Raw genomic sequence first — 12,233 nt, 5'->3', positions numbered from 1 at the left:
GTTCGACTAGTCGGCCCGGGGACTGGCCGCCTGGAGTTATATTAGAAGTCCTACCCGCGGTCAGACAAGTAGTGTGCCGGCACCCAAGCCTTCTCTTGCCAAAAGTCGCAGTTCGAAGAACTGGCTGTCCGGCTGGCAAGAGTTAAAGGCAGGAAAGGACGCCCACACGAAAAACGGCTAGGGACTAACGGTCTAATATAACAAAAGCCGGTTTTTCTCCCACCGCCGACCGACTACCAGAGTAGCCGGCCGGCGGGCTTCCATTCACCTCACTTCAATCTAAAAAAGCTCGAGTACTTACCTCCCCAAAAGGGGAAGGCGGCAAAGGAAACAGCCTAAGGACAAAAAGCATACGTAATTGGAAGCCAAACACGCACACAATAATATTTACATAAAAGACCTTCAAAAGGCCAGCATTCGACACAGTTTGAATACACCCCCAGTGGGTGAAACTGCGCAAGTTTAATAAAATTGTTCAAAAGGCAACAAGCAGGAAAAAACAAGGACGGCAGATTAAGCCAAGGGAGCGACTGGCGAGTCGGGCAGGACGGTAGAGACGGCAGTGCCGGCTGGAGCAGTGGCCGGCTGGCGAACCTCGGCATGATCACCGCCTCCCGCAGAGGGCGCGCTAGCACGCGCCTCGTTGCTGGAGGCACGATCAGGCTGAGGCTGGCCAACCGCTTCTCCAGTCGGCTCAACGTCTTCGCCCTCCTCTCCTTCGTCGTCTTCGCCTTCATCGCTGCAGGCGATCTCCTCTGCCGAGTCCTCACCCGCTGCCGGGTCCAGCCCGAACCACTCCTCCGGCTGGGCAACACCGTCGTCATTAATTTCAGGAGCGAAGACACTGATGTCAGTGCACTCGGCGATCGTCGAAGCGCGCTGAGCGATAGCCGGTCGCACCTCCTCCATCTCTTCGTCGGCCTCCAGCCGCCAGGTGCGCAGCTGGTCCAGGTTCAGCCCCGGATACCAAGCTCGGACGAACTCCAGCACCCTCCCAGCTCCAATCCGGGCTGCCGACGCCTTCCAGGCCTCGAAGCGGCCAACCGCAACCTCCAGCCAGTCGGCAGTCCGACTCGGGGTGTGGGGAATCGTCTCGTTTGGCCAGAGGGCGGCCAACACCTGCGCCCCGGCGCGCTGGAGGCGGTGGAGCATACGGTGAGCCGGCTGCAGCCGGGCTTGGACCGCCAAGAGTTGCTCCTCAAGCGTCCGGCTCGCGTCCGGCGCGATTTCAGCCCCCGCCTGCCGGCGCGCCTCACGATGGGCCTCGATGGTTTGGGCGGCAAAGACGGAGTAGCCGGGAAAGTAGTCTGCATGAAGAACAAAAAGCAGCACAAGTCAGAACACAAATCAGGGATCAAGGGGCAAGCAAGGAGTGAAGAAGGCGGCTTACCATCGATCAGATCCTCGATACGACCGAAGCCCTCGCTCAGTGCCTGCCTCGCCTCAGCCCAGCCCGCCGCTTCGGTCTCGAACTCGGCCCTCAGGGTGTCCTCGCTGTCCCGCGCCTTCTTCAGGGCCGCCTTGTGGCTCTCCTCCTGGTCGGCCAACTTCTTGGCCAGGCGGTCACGCTCCAGGACCAAGGCACTGTACTCGGTTTCCTTGGTGCGAAGGGCGGCCTGGGCCCCGCTGAGCTGCTCCCTCAAGTCGGCATTGGCTCCTGAAAGCATGAAAATAGGAAAGATTAGTAAGAATAAGATAGTCGTCAAGGAAGATCCGACCCGGCTGCTCAGCAGTCGGCCCGAATCTCGGGGACTACACCCAGTGGGTGCACTGATGCGCCCCCACAGGAGATGAACGAAGCAAAGCACGCACTCCGACTGCTGGTCAGATCCTTGGTTCTCCGGCCCAGCTCCTGAGCCTGGGAGTTGAAGGCGGCAGCATGGAGGTTATGATACTCCTGGAAGATCAGATAGGAGGCGAGAATAAGATAGTCGTCAAGGAAGATCCGACCCGACTGCTCAGCAGTCGGCCTGAATCTCGGGGACTACACCCAGTGGGTGCGCTGACGCGCCCCCACGGAAGAAATCAAAGAGCAAAACAACCCAGGTCAGAAGACTCACCCGGATGACGGCCCGCGTCGCAAGGAACTCTTGGGTGTATCGCTGCAACGAGGCAGCCTGAGCTTGAAGCCGGCTCCGGACCTCCTGGGCCGCCGCGTTCAGCTCGCCCGTCCCCCCGTTGGGGGTCCACTCGGACATGCTGGCACTGGCCGCCTCCAGGGCCTCCGTCGTCTGGCCAGCGCCCGCAGCTTGGTGCGATTCCGGCGCGGAGGCGCCACCCCCTGCGTGCTGGCGCAATGCCGGCTGCACCTCGAGGCCGGCCCCTGCCTCCGGCTCGCCCCCGGCCGCCTGCTCTGGCGCCGCAGCCGACTGGCCGCTTTGGCCCGCTCCGGTCGGTGTTGCCTGCGGCGCCCCCTCCACGAAGATCACGGAGTCCTCCCTCCTCTCCATCACCGGCGGGTCTTGGTCGACCTCCTCCGACAGGGGCACTCGGATGTCGGGGGCCACGGCACGGAGGGGAATGACGAGCAGTGGAAGCGGGTTGTGCGAGGCCTCCGCCTCCGTCTCCGCGGCTGCCGCATCCGCCCGGGCCTTAGCTGCCACGTCGGCTTGCTCCTTCGTCGCCTGGGCGGTCCTCCGCTTCGCCGCCTCCCGCTCCTCCCGCGCCTCCCGTGCGTTCCGCTCCGTGGCCTCCCCAAGGTCGGCGCGGGGATCCATGCGACGGGAGCCTGAAGACCCTCCAGTCGGCCCGACAATGGAGCCGCCCGGGCCCCGCTCAAGGGAAAGCGGTGCCCTGTCCGGCGAGCAAAGAAAGGTTTAGAAGAGTTTTGGTCGAAAGGGATAACGAAAAATATATATACAAAGCATTCACGACTTACGCCGAGATTGCCTGCGGCTGTTTTACCGCCTTGCGGAAGCGGGCCGCCTTCGCGGCCGCCTCATCTCGCTTAGATTTTTTGGCCGGCTGCCGAAGAGGATCGACGCGGCCCGGCGCTTCTGCGCGCCACCGCAGGCAGCCGGCGCGGTGGACGAGCTCGCGCCTTGATGATCAGGCGCCGGCTGGCGGCGCGGGGCAACTTCGACCTCGGCATCGTCCGGCCAATCCTCGAAGCCGGCCCCGAGCCCCGCGCCTCTGGCCTCGTCGCTTTCCCCCACAATGGCGTCTTCCATGGCGGCCGCACCCAGGTCCGGATCGTCGGCGTCGTCCACCGTGCGGTCGGGGAGGAGCTGGCGCTCTACCCCTGCGGCCCCGGTTGTCGGCGGAAGGAGAGGGTTCTGCTAAGAGCAAACCAACTAATCAGAGGCCGGCTATCATGAGGCCGGCTACCAACGGAAGAAAAGAAGGAAAAACTTACGACGGGCGGAGGGTTGGAGCGAGAGTACGGCTCCTTGCCGTATCGCTAATCCTCGGCAAGCTTGCAGTTGGAGATATAGTTCACCATGTAAGACACATCTGCATGAGGCATCTCCCTGGTGCTCAGCCGGCATGGGTCGAAGCGGCCGCTCATCTGACAAATCATGTGAGGCCGGCTTTGGAGGGGAAGTACCCAGCGCTCCACGAAGGCGGCCACCAAGTCGGCTCCGGTCAGGCCCTCCGACTGGATCATCACCCGAAGCCGGGAGATGGCTGCGTTCCCGGCCTGAGACAACGACCTGGCCCGATAGCTCCACGAAGGTCGCCTCCCAGCCGGCGGGCCGGCTTCATAAGCCGGCAGGTTGACGTAGTCGCCTTGCTAGGCGACGTTCTTCACATAAAAGTAAGACTTCTGCCAGAGCTTCACCGATTGGATCAGCGGGATGGGCGGGAACGGGTTGTTCTCGCCCGACCGCCTCATGGCAATATAGGCTCCGCAGGGGGCGGGCACGCCCGCGACGACGGTGCCGAGCTTGCTCTGGAAGAATTCCCCCCAGAGCTCGAGCGTGGGGAGGACCCCAAGGAAGCCTTCGCATAGGGTGACGAAGGCCGACAGCAGCATCACCGCGTTGGGCGTGAGGTGATGCGGCTGGAGGTTGTAGAATTCGAGGAAGGCTCGAAGGAACCCGCTCGCCGGAAGGCCGAAGCCGCGCAGGCAGTGCGAGTGGAAGATCACCCGCTCGCCCTCCTCCGGTGCCGGCGAAATCTCCTTCTCCGGCGCTTGATGAACCCGCACGAAGTTCTCGCCCGGCAGGCGCCGCGTCCGACGGAGGAACTCGACGTGGTCCTCATGGACGTTAGAGCCATCCCACGAGCTTGACAGCGCCATGGGGTAACGCGGCGAGAATCAAGACGATGCGACGGTGGAGCGGAGCGGCAATAGGTGGCTGCGGCGGCAGAAAGAAGAAGAAGGAAGACGAGGAGGGGAGGAGCGAGGGAGAGCGTGCGAGCCTCTGCCTCTCCCCCTCCTCCCCCTACTTATAGACCCGCGCGGCGGAGCCGAGGAGGCTGGCGTGGGGGAACGTGGGGATCAACTGTGCCCACTCCCCCACGTCCCGCGATTATTGCGCCCTGATGGCGTAATAAAATCGCCGCGGGAAGGCGAGCGGTCCGCGCGGGCCGCAGAAGATCCACGCTCGGGTCGAGGCCTAGGAGTGGCGGGCCCAGGCCTGCGGCGGCGTCCCGTCGCACGCGTGCACTGGCAGGGTTTCCTTGCCACGTGGCCCGCGGGATGGCCTGCGGCCAGCTTGCAGGTCGACCGCGTTCCCGCCTACGAGAAACGGAGCTCTCCGAAGACGGCACACACAAGCAAAGCCGGCCCCTCAGGATAGGAAGCTGACCAAGCTTCTCGTCCCGTTGTCAGCCTCGAAGCTCGATCAGCTTCAGGGACTACTGTTGGAGTAAATGACCACGGGTAGCCTAGCCGGCTCCCCCTGGCCTTTCTGAAAAAATTACGAGCCGATCCGACCCTCAAGAATCCAAGACGTGGGGCCGCCTTTCCCTGGCCGGCTGTCTCCCAGGCCGACTATCGGAAGGCGGCCCGACTCCAGCCCTCATGAAGAAAGCCGTGGGAGGGCCAGCTCCGAGAAGCCGGCCGCGAGAAGGCCGGCTCCAAGAAGCCAGCTCCCACAAAGCGGTCAAGATCGTACCCTCGATGTCTGCATCCACATAGCGGCGACGTAACGGGGCGTGGCTACAGTAAAGCCTGCCACCCCCGAATCCCCGAGCACGCCTGGCACAGTGCGCCGTACGGGTGGCCATGACCCGTCCGGCGCGGCACTGTTGCCATGTCGACCCTGATGTCATCCACGACGGGCTGCCAGCGCGGCTCACGAGTGGTGGCTCCCTTCGGGCAGAGAGACACCCGAAGGCGGCCAAGCACCCCCAGTCGGTCCCAGACGGAGCCGGCTCCCTACAGCCGGCTTGCCACCTCCCTCGAAGGAGACGCCCCATTAAGGAGACAAGACGCGATGAGGCTACAGCGATCACCCGCCAGACGGCGGCGCTGTAGCCACGCCCACCTCGACGAAGCCCTCGTCACCAGGATTGAGCAACAGTAACCAGCCACCGACAAGGCCCTGGACAGTGGGGCCTGCCTGTCGACCTAGGAGCCGGCAGCCGGCGGGCCCCAGCAGCCGGCGCAGAAGCCGGCGAGTGTAGACACAGACGGCTGGGCTCCACGCCCAGCCGGATTACCATTGTACCCCCGGGGGGTAGGCCTATATAAACCCCCCGGGACACCCATGCAAAGGGTTGATCCCTGCTAGTTTTAAACACCACATAGGGAGGAGAAGAGAACGGGCGGAGCCCTTCTTCCTCCTCTCACCAAACAGCTCAAGGAGCATCGTGTAGCTACTTGTTCATCTAGTGATCATGCGGAGACCCCGCAGAGCAGCAGTAGGGGTGTTATCTCCACAGAGAGCCCCGAAGCTGGGTAAGATTCGCCGGCGTGCATGTCTTCGCCTCATCCCGCTTCCAGGCACCGGCGACGTCTTACTGGCTCCCACAATGATAAGCCACCCATTGGCATATGTCGCACCTACCACCCGACACTAGTACAATGTATATGTGTAGGTGATGACAAGATCACAACAAACGAGATCTCCCAACATTATGTGCAAAGCGAGTAAACACTAGATAATGACACAAAGACTAATTTTGCATACTAGATCATATCTCAACCTAGAATCGGATCAATCACTCAAATATAGATGAATAGACACACAAAGAGGAATGATTCATTGGTGTTATAAACATGTTCAATCTTACAAATTACAAGTGTGAAGATGGGGACTAAGAGGGAGATATCTCCGGCACGCACGGCCTAGCCAGAACCGGCACCTCGTGACGATGATGATGGAGATGACGCATGCTCCTCCTTGTGCAGCATGGTGGAGCTGTGGAGGAGAGGCCTCCCCCAAGGGGGGAGCCTCCCTGCGGCTTCCCAGAGTTGTGGTGGATGATGATGGGTGAAGATGGCGGCTAGGATTGCAGGTGTTTATATAAGAGGCCTTCTCGGGTCTCCTTCATTAATGTGGATCCTTCTCCTCTATCCAAGGTCCCTAGATGAGCCTTATCCTCTCCCAAACGCTTCCTTATTGTCCAAGGATCACGTGGGAACAAATGGGGACTAAATCAGTGAAGAATCTCGGCCCGTATGGAGAGGTAAATTTCAGGCTTGATTTCCTTTAGTATGACCATCCATACGACCAGCCACGGTGGTATGGTACGTCGTCTTTTGTTGTGGTCCTCTTCGATCAATCGGCCGTCATTTCTTCATACGAACTTCGAATTTGATGTTCTTGGACTCGCTGAGTTTGTATGGAAGACGCCAATCCATTTCTGGTATTAGATCTTGGCTTTGAGCTCTTTGGAAAAGTGACTTATTCACTCTCCGAAATGGCTAAGTTTGGTACTTGGAGTCATCTGTATTGAACTCGTCCTTGGTCCTTTCATCGTGTTTGGTCCTAGGTTGCTCCAAAACACCCGGCGACACAAGAAAACAAAAAAAACTAATAAAAACCAAATAACACACTAAATGTGCAATGCTCACAAGGAATAGTTCAAAAACCGGTAATCATGCATAATGTACAACTATTTGGTTCAGTGGGACATAATATCTAGAGAGAACATGCAACAAATGAGATCTAAAAATGTGTAAATTATAGAGCCATCAACCTCACCATGCTTAAACCTTGCTCGCCTCGAGTAAAAAGATTGACTACCAAAAGCTCATTGCTACCAACTCTAAAGCTTACATTAAACCAAACAAGAAAAGTGATATCCATGTCTACCGTGTGAGCATGCAAAAGTTAACCAGCAAGGGAGTAATACAAGCTATCTCATTAGTTCCATTGCCATGGAGGTCAAGAAAGACGAAACTATTTTTATGGAGCCTAAATTCCCATTGCCGAATGTTTAGAGAGAAGGTCACAATTATGTAAAAATGACTTTCAAAGACAAAAGAAATCATGCATCAGTGATCACTTCAAAAACACCAACCCGAGGCATGCAAGGTACAATAGCAAGATTGTTTGTCTGCGTTATTCAATTGGTCTACTACCTATGCAGTATTGAGTGCAAGCCTATGCCTCGCACTTAAGGGAAAAATAGAAAATGGTTGGGGTTTGAAGAAGTCAAAACAAAGAAAGTCTTGCATCAACACCGCTAACCACTAGGCAATGGAGAAGGCCTTATGATCGATGTTAACGCAAGGAGTAGTGAACCGTCAACTAGGATGCACATAGAGCTATGAATATGTGAAAGCTCTCGTGTGGACTAAGTGGGGGTGCATCCAACTTGCTTGCTAATGAAGACCTCGAGCATTTGAGGAAGCTCGTCATCGAAATATACAAGCCATGTTCTTTAATGTAGGTTCCCCAATAGTATGAAACATATGAAGCTCATGAAACTTTCTACTTGACAATGCATGAAGTGGTGTTACTTTGAAGCACAAGCCTATTATATACTAAAAGGAAAATAAGGAGGAAAATAGTGAGATTTGCAAGAAAATCCCATGTTAATCAGAAAATATCAGCCCTTCATCTATTGGACCATTATATATTGAAGTATTGCAGCCGTTTGATCTTTGTAGCGTGTAAAGTTAAAGAAAATTACCAACCTCTGCCATCAAGCGTGAAATACATCCGACATATGGGCCACCTTCATTAGCGTACGTCCAGGAATTTTAATCTTTAGTAACTTCTACATCTGATCTATGGTGCTACAAGTCAAGGGCTCTAAACCTAACAGAGCTAGCGAACCCACCCGTGGACGACCGGACGGCGAGAAGAGCACCAATACCTACGTGGCTAGATCTGTGGGAAACTTGAGGAGGCCCTTAACCAATGCTAATCGATCAAGCTACCGTCCAAAAGAAGCCTCCTGTATCCTAATCGATTCTGCTCTCATGTACGGGCTATCCATTCCAGTCGGACGGGCGGTCATCGGTGATGGGGGTGGGGCGTGGCGGCTGCGGCGGTGGGAGACATGGCGGCGCTGCGGTGCGAGAAAGAGAACGCCAGTTTTACTTGACCACGGCGGGAGTGAGTATATTTAGGGAAAGTTAGGAGGATATTGAGAGGTGGAGTAAAAAAATTACTTCACTAAACCGGTTAGAAGATTGGTTAGGTGTGCCATAAGAGAGTATGACCGCATTTTTACTTTCTTACGGCCTCATTGGGGATCGGTTACAAATGTCCAGACGAGCACAGCAGGGCTGCAAGCCTGCAATGCAGAGAAGGTAAGCGACCTCCCCAAATCCACACGCTTGAAGAAGGAGCGTAGTGGCCTGTGGGTACTGCCAACGCCATCAAGATGAAGAACACCACAGCCGTGATGCAGGCCACGGTGCCGTCCCAGCCGTAGACCCGGAACGCGACGGCGTTGGAGAAGACGGCCGCGAACAGCACGCAATGGTGCCCAGGAAAAGGTAGACCAGGGTGTCTGCGGTGGTGCGGGCGGTGCCACTGCGGGCCAGCGCGCCCACAGCTTTCGACAGCCGCTGCACGGGCAACCAGCTTGGAGATCTGCCCTTCCAGAATCTTGGCCATTATTGTTTTGGATGTGGAGTGAAGTGGACGATGACTCGGTGTGACTTGCTTGTAGCTGGGCTGGGTTATGGCTTGGGGCCTTGGGGGATTCTCTATGGTGAACTTGCAATCCGTGGAATGATGGTTGGTCTGGCAGTCGTGCTTGTGAAAAATGCAGAGTAAGCAGTACTGCAATGGTAGATTCAATATATCACTGCACCGTCACCGTGCCTAGAGGTTGGTCGTTGCCTTGCTTTCTTCTCTTGGCAGAATGCATCAATGATGTGGGGATCTCTCTCTCTCTCCTGGTGCCACGTGATGATTCCAAGTTTGTGTTGTAGGCAATGAGGTGTAAAAATGACTAGGTGTTGGGGCGCGCCCGTGGCGCGCCTCCTGAGGGGGAGCTGGGCGGTGTGAGCTAGTGGGCAACCCTTTCACATACTTTTCTATTCTGAATCTTTTGATTAGCGTCTGTTATGATGTTGTTAATTAAGGAATTGACATTTGAAGCAGAGATAACAATAGAAATAAATAGATATTTACAGAGAAGACCCATTATAGATCTCAACATGAACCATTTGACTGAGAACGGTACAGCTTACATAAGCAAGGGCATAGGTTTAGTGTCTTCAAAAGGATCGGATAGCAGGGTCCAAAAGTAAACCATAGTTTCATCATGGCATAGAGCATAATTAGGAGTACTTAGTGGTAGATTATATTGACATAGGACTTGCAATGTCTTCGATGGTACGGTGAGAACAAGTCGGCGCTTTGAAGTGACCCTGAAGCAAAAAACACAGATGTCTCCTTCACGAATGTTGGCACGGCGACGAAACTTGGACCAGTTGGTGATTATAGTGACCCTCTTGTCAGTTCCTAGCATAATGCGACATTCGGCGCGCAGACGGCCATAGCACGGGCTGACTTGAACGGCCTCGCACCAGATACAGACTGAATTTATTTTCACATGGTCCTAGATTGGCATTGCATGACCCTAAAGTGGGAAACCAAATTGATGAGTGGAATTCCTAAACTGACCTGAGAATCCATGGGCGATGCCGTAGAAATCGAAGGTAGTCTGAGATGAGCACCGTAGATAGATCTATTATACGGGAACCCCCAAGAATAATTGCATCAGACCGGCTGCACGAGGATGGCCAGCCCCTCACGCCCTCGCTCTTCAACTTCCTCCGTGGCATCACAACCCTCCACCGGTCCCGCCCCATGCTCGTCATGGAGCCGCTCAGTGCCGCAGTCGTAGCCGCCTACCCGAGATCCACCACCACAACCCGCCTCCACGACCCCGGTGGTCCGCCATCTTGCTCCACGCCTTCATACTCGGAGCTGGGCGCGGGGGACGCCGGACAGTGTGTCTCACCGCGCGTGAGGCCGTGGAGCAGGGAGTCACCACCGGTGAGTCCCGTGCCTCCGCCTCCGACGGCGCGTAAGGCTCGCTTGCCCGCAAGCATGACAAGGTCGAGAGCCCCTCGTGCACTTCGGCGACCGGATTCGACGGGAAGGGCGGGGAAGAGCAGGGCGTGTGAGTCATCGCGCTGGAGGTAGGGACGAAGGGGAGGGTTGAGGTCAAGAGAGCTGGCGGGTACAGAATGGGGAACGGCTGGGAGCAACTCGGGGCGGTGGGGAGGTACGTGACAGGTTTGAGACCGTGAGTGAGTGTGGGCATCTGGGTGTTATTCCAGTGTGTCTTTTTTTAATGATTATTAGAGTGTTTCCTATTTAGCTGTGAGCCGTGCGATTTTTCTTGTAGATAGGGCAGACGTTAGAAACAAATGTTGAAATTATGTAACCCTATTTATTTAAATTGATAATTATTTTTATTGAATATATTCAAATTATGTAGTCATGCAGTTCATTCTGCTGTCTGCGGATGTTAAACTTTACAGAATTTTTTATCCGACACTTCTAAACATGTATATCTTGTATGTATCTTGATAATTATTATGGTGTATCGCTTTTTGAAAAGTAACTATGTATACATGTTGCACATGAATTTTTTATAACATTGTTGCATAATGCACATGTAAGATGATGATACGCCCATTTTGCATCATTCTTCTATATCAATATTTATTGCATTATGGGCTGTTATTATACATTATGTCACAATACTTATGCCTATTCTCTCTTATTTTATAAGGTTTACATGAAGAGGGGGAATGCCGGCAGCTGGAATTCTGGGCTGGAAAAGGAGCAAATATTAGAGACATATTCTGCACATCTCCAAAAGTCCTCAAACTTCACGGGAGCACGTTTCAGAATATATAAAAAATATTGGGTGAAGAAAGTACCAGAGGGGGGCCACCCACCGTCCACGAGGGTGGGGGCGCGCCCTACCCCCTAGGCGCGCCCCCTGCCTCGTGGGCCTCCTGGTGGCCCTCTGATGCCCATCTTTGGCTATATGGAGTCTTTCCTCGAGGAAAAAATCATAAGCAATCTCACGGGATGAAACTCCATCGCCACGAGGCGGAACCTTGGCGGAACCAATCTAGGGCTCCGGTGGAGCTGTTCTGCCGGGGAAACTTCCCTCCGGGAGGGGGAAATCATCACCATCGTCATCACCAACGATCCTCTCATCGGAAGGGGGTCAATCTCCATCAACATCTTCACCAGCACCATCTCATCTCAAACCCTAGTTCATCTCTTGTATCCAATCTTTGTATCAAAACATCAGATTGGTACCCGTGGGTTGCTAGTAGTGTTGATTACTCCTTGTAGTTGATGCTAGTTGGTTTACTTGGTGGAAGACCATATGTTTAGATCCATTATGCATATTAATACCCCTCTGATTATGAACATGAATATGATTTTTGAGTAATTACGTTTGTTCCTGAGGACATGGGAGAAGTCTTGCTATAAGTAGTCATGTGAATTTGGTATCCGTTTGATATTTTGATGAGATGTATGTTGTCATTCCTCTAGTGGTGTCATGTGAACATCAACTACATGACACTTCACCATTGTTTGGGCCTAGAGGGAGGCATTGGGAAGTAATAACTAGATGATGGGTTGCTAGAGTGACAGAAGCTTAAACCCTAGTTTATGAGTTGCTTCGTAAGGGGCTGATTTGGATCCATACATTTCATGCTATGGTTAGTGTCGGTGTCAAAACCGGCGGATCTCGGGTAGGGGGTCCCGAACTATGCGTCTAAGGCGGATGGTAACAGGAGGTAGGGAACACGATGTTTTACCCAGGTTCGGGCCCTCTTGATGGAGGTAAAACCCTACGTCCTGCTTGATTAATATTGATGATATGGGTAGTACAAGAGT

Source organism: Triticum aestivum, chromosome 3A (assembly GCF_018294505.1).
Source record: "Triticum aestivum cultivar Chinese Spring chromosome 3A, IWGSC CS RefSeq v2.1, whole genome shotgun sequence".
NCBI lineage: Eukaryota > Viridiplantae > Streptophyta > Magnoliopsida > Poales > Poaceae > Triticum > Triticum aestivum.
Note: the sequence above shows the minus strand (reverse complement) of the source record.